General features: G+C 36.4%; 1 non-coding gene across 1 annotated transcript; it reads right to left on the reverse strand.

The window, feature by feature from the left end:
• Nucleotides 1-7,838: 7,838 nt before the first annotated feature.
• TRNAE-UUC (transfer RNA glutamic acid (anticodon UUC)) lies at nt 7,839-7,912 on the reverse strand. The gene has a single exon. It is a non-coding gene; the product is annotated as a tRNA-Glu (tRNA).
• Nucleotides 7,913-9,262: the final 1,350 nt, after the last annotated feature.

The following is a 9,262-nucleotide window of genomic DNA, read 5'->3' on the forward strand; positions in this document are numbered from 1 at the left end:
CCTAACTTTTAGGAGGACTGTTGGGTCCTCAAATTGTATAAATAAGAAGGCTTGGGGCCTCATTTTGGTTAGCTAGTGGGTAGTCATTTTGTAACTAGTTAGTCATTTCGTTTTAGCCATTAGTCAGCTAGTTTGTAGTTCGATTTTTATGCAATAGAGTAGCTTTGCTTTCAGCTCATGTTCAAGCTCTCCTTGTGGACAGTTTTGATGTAACTTTTCATTTCTTGATTAATAAAGATGGATCCAGCTTTGCACCAGCTCTAAATCATTCATGGGAGGCTGTAGCTCTTGGGGTTGGGCCCATCTCAAGCGCCCAGTACCTCCCTTGTTTATATTTATGTGTCTTTGCTGCATTCTCATAATAAAATCTGCTCTTTAGACTTAATTCGTGCTTTGTTACTTAGGTTTCTTTTGATGGTTCAAGTAGCTTTTCATGTTTATAATAGATTGGTAGGAGTTTGTTATGCATTTAGACCTTTTGGCATGTTCTTGCTCACGTGATATATATGGTTCTCTTTGCAAACAAAGCTGCTGTTTATTCATTTCATTGATAGTTGGATTGAGTTAGCTAGGACTTGGTTTGTTTGCAAGAATTCATTGATTTGTTTGAATAAGCATTGTGCAGGGCATCTCTATCATCTTCATCAACTCCTCGTTCATTTGAGCCTCGTTCAGATCAGCTCCTCCATCACCAAGTCTGTTCCCTCATCTCCCATCTTCTCTTTTGCCAAGTAACCTTACCTTCTTCCCCATTGTTGTCTCAACTACCTTTAAGCCAAGTCAGCCTTCCACATCATCTCACCACTCCATCCATCAGTTCCTAGGTCACTTCAGACCCCCATCCTACCTCCATAACCATCCATGCATCTTCCATCAACCATCCATCCTCAAAAATCCAATTCGTAAACATCCTGTAGAAGAATTACAGAACATCCTGTAGAAGACTTACAGCACTTCCTGTAGAAACCCCTGCAGACTTCCTGTAGAAGTTCATAAGCACGGTTGCATGTCATCCAGACCTTGTGAAACTCTCAGAGAGGATGTCAGGTATCCCTTAGACCCTTTCTGTACCATCCCAACCTTTCCCAAAGCATTTCATCCCTTGATCCATCCCTGCACAGTGAAAAACTAGTTAGAAGCACATGCATGATAATTCCAACAACTTAATCAAAAATACAAAAAGATGTTTTCTTCAGATAGTGATAACTTAGACACATGCATTTTACCTTCCTAGAAGTAATGGCATCTCTTTTCGTTGTTTGCATTCTTTCCTTTGCATCAGTAGGACTAGCTGGTAGAATTAGGGTTTCCTAGGGTTTGCTAGGGTTTGTGTTTCCTCTTGGCTTTCAGTTTCTTCTCACAAGCAGATTAACTTCCTTTGAGTTAGCTTTCGTCCATCAGTTAAAAAGCTTCTTCTGAGAGCATATAGAAGTTGGCTTGAGCCCTAGTGGACTTGTGCCAGCTGACCAAGTGACAGCTGCGACAAGAGCTAGTACTTGTGCATATAGCACCGCCGCTTCCAAGTTTGTACGAACTACCGGGTTGATAAAATTAAGAGACAGGGAGTTCCAGGAGTTGTAGCATTATTGCTACAACACTGGAGCTCATGACAGCTGCGACAAGAGCTAGTACTTGTGCATACAACACCGTCGCTTCCAAGTTTGTACGAACTACCGGGTTGATAAAATTAAGAGACAGGAAGCCCCAGGAGTTGTAGCATTATTGCTACAATACTGGAGCTCACCAAGTAGATTGAAACATGATGATGTATTTGATTTCCAACACATTCAGTTTGACAGCATTTCTAATGATAGTCATAACGACCATAGTTCAGATTCTAGTCATGAACAGGTTTCAGAATCAGATTATGAACAGGGTTCAGATGGAGGTCATGAACATGTCTCAGATGGCGATCATGAAGAAGTTCCTACAGATGATAGACAGCCAATTGTGGAAGCACCAGAAACATTCTTAAGGAGGTCTACAAGAATCAAACGCCCTCCGAGAAGGTATGATGATCATGTTACTTCAGTTGCTTTGACCGCTAATGATGATGAACCTTTGTGTTATCAGGAAGCTGTAGAAGGTTCAAATAGTGACAAGTGGAAAGCAGCGATGAAGGACGAAATGATGGCCTTAAGTAAGAATGGTACATGGGATCTGGTTGAGCTTCCGAAAGGCAAGAAAACTGTGGGGTGTAAATGGGTTTTCAAGCTGAAACGGGGTGTGAATGATACGGAAGACAGGTACAAAGCACGGCTGGTTGCAAAAGGGTTTTCTCAGAAAGCCGGTATTGACTTTCATGAGATTTTTTCACCAGTGGTTAAAATTGTTTCAATTAGAATTGTGTTAGCATTAGTGGCTTTGCTTGATTTAGAGTTGCAACAGTTAGATGTTAAGACTGCATTTCTACATGGTGACTTAGATGAGGAAATATATATGGAACAACAGGAAGGGTTTGTTCACCATCGCAATGAGAAATTTGTCTGTAGGCTCAAGAAGTCATTATATGGCCTGAAGCAGTCGCCTCGGCAGTGGTATAAGAAGTTTGATTCTTTCATGTTGAGTCAGAAATATGTTAGAAGTGAATATGATCATTGTGTTTATTTTAAACAGTTGAATAATGGCATATTCATTATCTTGGTATTGTATGTTGACGATATGCTTTTAGCAAGCAAAAGCATAGAAGAAATCAACAGGTTGAAGGCTCAGATGGCAAGGACATTTGATATGAAAGATCTAGGAGCAGCAAGACAGATTTTGGGCATGGAGATTTTCAGAGACAGGAGCAATGGTAAGCTATGGCTATCACAACAAAAGTATATTGAGAAAATACTTTTGAGGTTTGGTATGAATAATGTGAAGCCTGTTTCAGTCCCTTTAGCTTCCCATTTTAAGCTTTCTTCGAGTTTATGTCCTAATACAGATGAAGAAAAGGATTATATGTCTCGAATTCCATATGCCAATGTAGTAGGGTGTTTAATGTATGCGATGGTTTGTACTCGACCAGATATTTCACATGCAGTTGGGGTTGTCAGCAGGTACATGGAAAATCCGGGTAAAGAACACTGGTCAGCAGTGAAATGGGTGCTTCGGTATCTGAGGGGCACAAGTAGTTATTGTATCACTTACAATAAGAGTAGTGAATTTGTTTGCGGATATGTTGATTCCGATTTTGCAGGTGATTTGGATAAGAGAAGGTCAACTTCAGGGTATGTCTTTACTCTTGCAGGTGGAGCTATAAGCTGGATGTCAAAGCTACAGAACATTGTCGCGTTATCCACTACTGAAGCAGAATACATTGCTGCTTCGCATGCTTGCAAAGAGGCGGTTTGGTTGAAAGGTTTGCTTGGTGAGTTTGGTAGGTTACAGGACAACATCAGGTTACTTTGTGATAGTCAAAGTGCAATACATTTGGCTAAGAATCCGGCCTATCATAGTAAATCAAAGCATATTCCAATTAAGTACCATTTTGTAAGATAGGTTATCACTGAAAGGGGAGTCTCTCTTGAAAAGGTGCATACAAAGGAAAACTGTGCAGACATGTTCACGAAACCAGTTTTGTTGGAGAAGCTACGCTGGTGTTTGGCTTCTCTTGGCTTGCAGAAAAGATAAAATAATAATAACAGGGCATCAGGCTAATTGTTGTCAAGGTGGAGATTGTTGAGATTTTGTATTTGGAGTAAAATAGGCAAAAATCTCTGTAGGTGACAACAATAGAAATTCAGTTCCTAGATTAGCTCCAGGTTGTTGGGAGATGATTAATGCCTCCTATATTTGATGTGAGTGAGTTAATGAGGTTGTTAGATTCTCTTTGCTATATAACAGGCAACCATTCGGATTGTTTGCTATGAGGGTGAGAGTTTTGTGAGGATTTCATTATGTAATCTCATGTTTGATTAATAAGATTGCCGATGCCTATGTTGTGTGGACGTAGCCCAGATTGGTTGGGTGAACCACGTTAAATTCTTGTGTCTTTATGTGCATGATTGATCTGCTGTGTACTTTTTGATTTAATTTAGCTGAGCATCTGATTTCCAACAGTTATTAGTTGTTATAGTATGTCAATCCTTGTAAGCCAGAAAACCTTTATTTGCTTTATTTTTCCACTAGAAGGAAGACCGTGTTTCTTTCTTGTGCAATCACCCTTGCCTGATACCCTTGCCACAAATTTACTTAGTGCATTTCAATAAAAATATTCGTCATTTTCTAAATCCTTTTGAAGATACTAACTAAGAGAAGAAAATTTATTTGCTAAACTACTTGAATTAACACCGACTTCTCAGGCTTCCAAAATTGTATTTTACCACTTATTTATGTTCTCAACAACATATGTTCTGATCTCATCAATAACGTAGCATTTAGAACATGACCCTGGTGTTCCCAGAGGAATTTGGATTGGGGTGATGATAGACAATGGTTTTGGGGTGACAATAGACAATGGTACTTATAAGTATTCTTCCATGGAATTTTGCAAGGTCATTTAACTCTAGATTGTAAGCCTTGACAACTATAAAGGACATAAAAACATAGAATTTGGAGCACCATTTGTTTATTGTGTAGGAAATAAAAGCCATGTGTGTTGTTGAAAGGAATCAATCTAACAAATCCAAGCCCCATCTGTATGCAAACATGACTCTTTAATTCAACATCTTAAGGTTATCTTTATTTAACCTCTTAATCCAATGGTGAGTGGATGGAGAAGATGTAGCAATGTTAGCCAAGTTGGAGTAACTAGCCATAACTACAAATCCATTAACATTTTAACCTCTTCGAGACATTGTTGTGCATAAGAAAGCTTGTAATTATTATTTTTGTTGTTTTGTTAAATATTTTCCTCTAGCATGCAATTCAATGTTTAACTGTGCAAATCAACAACCATTAACAACCTAATTATGCTTACATGCTTAGTATTTCTTAATAACATGGTCTTCATAAACAATGTGACAAGAAAGACATTATAGACTAATCCCACATCTATGCAACACAAGAGTGAACTCCCAATCATACTCGAAATGGTCAAATAGGAGACATTCCACTTAAATTATATATATATATATATATATATATATATATATATATATATATATATATATATATATATATATATATATATCCTCGAGGGTTAGCACAATTTGTCGAATCCCTGTTGTTAAAGCATCTTTTCTATTGAGAGGTCACAGGTTCAATTCTCTTGACACCTTTGGGGTCAGGTTCCGTGGTTGAGCCAGCAGGAAGTGATCCCTTTGGGTGGATCTTACTAGTACAAATATTTAGTGAACGTAGTAGTCATCGATCTCGAGGGTCCATGAACCACATAAAATGTGTGTGTTTGTTTGTGTGTGTGTGTGTCAAAAGATATGAAATCATATATTTTCATCTTGATGTGGAATTAACAACTTAGCTCCTATTCTTTAAAGAGACTTAACCATTTTCCCCAATCAGGGTGAATGGAGACATGGCAATGGAGGTTTGGGGGGAAGGGGGGTGGAGAGGGCACCACCCTGTTTCCTCCCATTGCAATTAAGAGGGGGGTTGGCATGGCTTGCCTTCCCCATGCACCAACCATGCAAAGTTTAATCTCATTTATTATGATGGTCTACCTCTTGCAGGTTCCTTGTCTTGTTAAGTTTGTTGATGCTCTCTGAAATTTATGGTCAACTTAGTCTCCTCCCTTGCAGTTGGTGTGATTATCCTCTCAACAATTTGATTTTGTTGGGTATGTATTTCGTGGTCAGTTGGCAGAGACATGGAGTGATTATTCACCTTTCTCTAAGAAGGGGTCACTTTCCTCTAGTGATGCAATAGCAGTGACCCAGGACTACATGCAAGCTAATTTTCCTTATGGACCTAGTTGATTCCACTGCTTGTTTGGGAGTATGGTTGGTGGTTTAATGCCATGACCAAGAGCTCATGTGTCTTCGAGCTCTACAACTTCGTAGAGACTATAAAAGCTAAAAGAAGAGATTGTTAGCACTGCATCCCTATATTTAGCGTTTGAAATTTGGTCAGCTCGGCAAAGTGGATTAACATTTCTAGGATACATGCTCTTCTCTTGTGCTCTATTTTCTATTATATTTTTTGTGTGTTGGTGGGGTTCATTTTTGGTGACTTCATTATAATCTACACATAGATTTATTGTCATGTGCTTTAAGGCTTCCTGGCTTATGGGGGTTTATGCTCTCCTCTCACTCACTGTTAATTGATACATTCACTTTGAGTTTGCATGGCTTAAGTTTGATGGTTTCCCAATCATTGTCACAACAAGTTTCTGTAACCTATGCTTTGTGATTACTCCTCTTGACATCTATGAGGAGATCTATCCACTAGAAACTCACGCCATTAATGATCACCAATCTTACTTTGACTCTGAAATTCTGAAGGAGGTAGCTAATTGGGTCTTTGACCTTGGCCACACTAGGGGAAGACAGAACAAATACATGCATTCCATCACCCTCCATTGGTAGATGAAAACTCTTTTGGGTAAAGTCCTAAAAGAGAAGCATGAAGATTGTAATGATATTAGTTCTTCCCTGAATGAGATTAAGAGGGTGCAACATTCAGGGGAAATTTTAGGGGCTAATATTCGCAGGTGGGCTAATTTTCCATCTTTTTTTCCAAAAAACTGATTTGTGAAATTCCTTTTTTTTTTGTAAAAATGATTTGCCAAAAATTTATAGTATAAAAATATTTTACCTTAAAAATCACCAAAATTTTATTGAGACCATATAATATCATTATAAATTTGAATATTTTTACAAAATAATCACTAAACATTTTACAATTTGCATCTTACGGGCTAATAAGATCCACCAAGGTTTCTAAACTTTAAGATAAATTTTCATCCTTAAAATTTTCCCTGACAATATTATCAACAGTCTTGTTTGGATAGCTTGGATGCTCTCCTAGCTCACTTGGAAATCCATCTTAAATGCAAGCTCAATCCCTCTACTCCAGTGGGTACAAGTGTGCAAGAGCTTGCTCCAGTTACTTCTTCTTATTCTTGACTTCAAAATATGGTTTAATGTAGTTATTGTGTTTTTTTTATGTAGCTCAGTTCAGCTTGTTACTATAGTTTTCAGATAGTCTTGCTTCGTTTTGATATACTTACCTTTAAACTATTGGTCAATAAATATGGTTTCCCACATATTAAGATCGCTAATAGTTAGGACTATTTGATCGAAGACGATGAATTTTGAAATGTAGAAACCATGCAAACTAAATTAAAAGAAAAGGGACTTAACCCTTTGAAAATACTATATTTAATGCACGAGTAAGACTACTTGCAAATCAATTCCAAACACCAAAACTCATAAGACCAGAATTAATAGTAAAACTTATTTTCATATTAATATTATTTTAATCCTTGAAAATTACCAAATTAATAAAAATCCATGAGCTCTTATCTTTTATCTTTTAAAGCTACAATATAAATTAGTAAAAATCCTTAGCTCTTATCTTTTAAACCTGCCATATGTAATACAAGCCACGGTATGAAGCTATATTCTCCTCATGCGGTCTTCATAATGTGGTGTTTATAAATTTGAAAGTATTTTAATTTTCAGAAGTACATTTGGAATGAAATGATTGATAAATTTACATATCTATGAAATTCTACAAAAAGATTAAATTTTCACTAGCCTTCAATTTATAAATTTATAGACGCCGAGATCCAGCAACACCCCAAGATATTGGAAATCAAAATTCCATAGAAAGGATATGCTCTGTCGACTAATCTGTCAATTGTTGCTGGGACGTGCGGCTTGAACTTCCGACTTTGTGGTTAACAACAGCACGCTCGAAGCAAGTGAGCGGAAAAACAGCTTTCAATTGAAAATTTCCGTTGCCGGGATTTGAACCCGGGTCGCCTGGGTGAAAACCAGGTATCCTAACCGGACTAGACGACAACGGATATAAATATCATATCTATCCATCTCCTTATATACTATTATTACATGAATCATCTATTTCTGATCAATTTCATGCTTAGTGCACACCACTGGCTTGTAATCATGAAAATCATGGTTGAAATTACAAAATAGATTGTATGGAATGTTTGTCTTTTAGGACTCTAGACCATGCATAGAAATAATTTAATACTTTTACCTATTTTTGATAAGTCATATATGTCCATCATTTTCATTTCTCAAATGTGAATCATGTGTAAAAAAATAAGTCATATAGGTCTATCATGGCACTTCTCAAAGGTGGATAATATGTGTCACATCAATCATAGCTTTTCCAAAAGTGTGAGTGTTCACCTCTTCAATCCCAACATTCACTTAGGATGGATAATGCTGGGTGATGAAGAGTTTCAGAAAAAGCATGAAATTATCCATATTGTAAAGGATGAATATCTTGCAATGGGTAATATTTGTATAAAAATAAAAAATAAAACTTGTTCTCAGATGACAATATTATATACAAGAAACATAAATGATATTTAATTTAATAATTATTTCAAAACTTTTCATTTGAGAAGGTTTATGTGGATTTTTATAGAATTTTATGTATATATCTAAATTTTAGATCATGTATATATAGTTTTTTTAAGATATTGAAAACAAATCATTCGAATCATATATGAATTGTTAATTTCAATGTTGAATGTATTATGAGGATTTTGCAATTTTTTATTTGTGTTTTATTTGGTTTTTTCCTCATGTTTAATTAGGAAGTTGAACTATTGCAAATAAGTAATTCATTTAATGTGGTTTGTAGTATTAATCTTGACTTTTATTTGTATATTTTAGAGGGTTTTGCATATTATGTGTAACAATTTCTTTTCAAGAAAATAATGTCACCAAGGCTTGAATGTCATTCAACCATTAATGCATACTACATCTCTCAATCATAACAATTCACAACTATGCTTAAAAATTTCAAAGTGACATCTCATGGGTATTTGATGTTTCATAAAAAAACATGACCATTGCATTGACAAAGTTTCATACGTCGATCTTGAAGGCTTGCTAAATATCAAGTGAGACAATACATGGAGCATCTAAATGTACACTCCTTCAAAATTATAAGACACTGATGTTGCACAATCATGCAAATACTTGGTCCAAGTGCTACAAATTCTCCTCGTAAGTAGTTTCAATGAAATTCACTTTTTCATCCAAGGCAACAATCACAAATCAGTCAAGACTCAAGCTATGGTTTGAGACTTTTGTTCATAATTATGATAAACGTTGCAATCCCATTAACAAGACCAAATGAAATCACCAATTATTTAAACAACACTTGGTGTACCTTAAAT

This window comes from Pinus tabuliformis, chromosome 2_2 (genome assembly GCF_031772625.1).
Source record: "Pinus tabuliformis cultivar Carrire ecotype Pingquan chromosome 2_2, CPIR1, whole genome shotgun sequence".
In the NCBI taxonomy this organism is placed as follows: Eukaryota; Viridiplantae; Streptophyta; class Pinopsida; order Pinales; family Pinaceae; genus Pinus; species Pinus tabuliformis.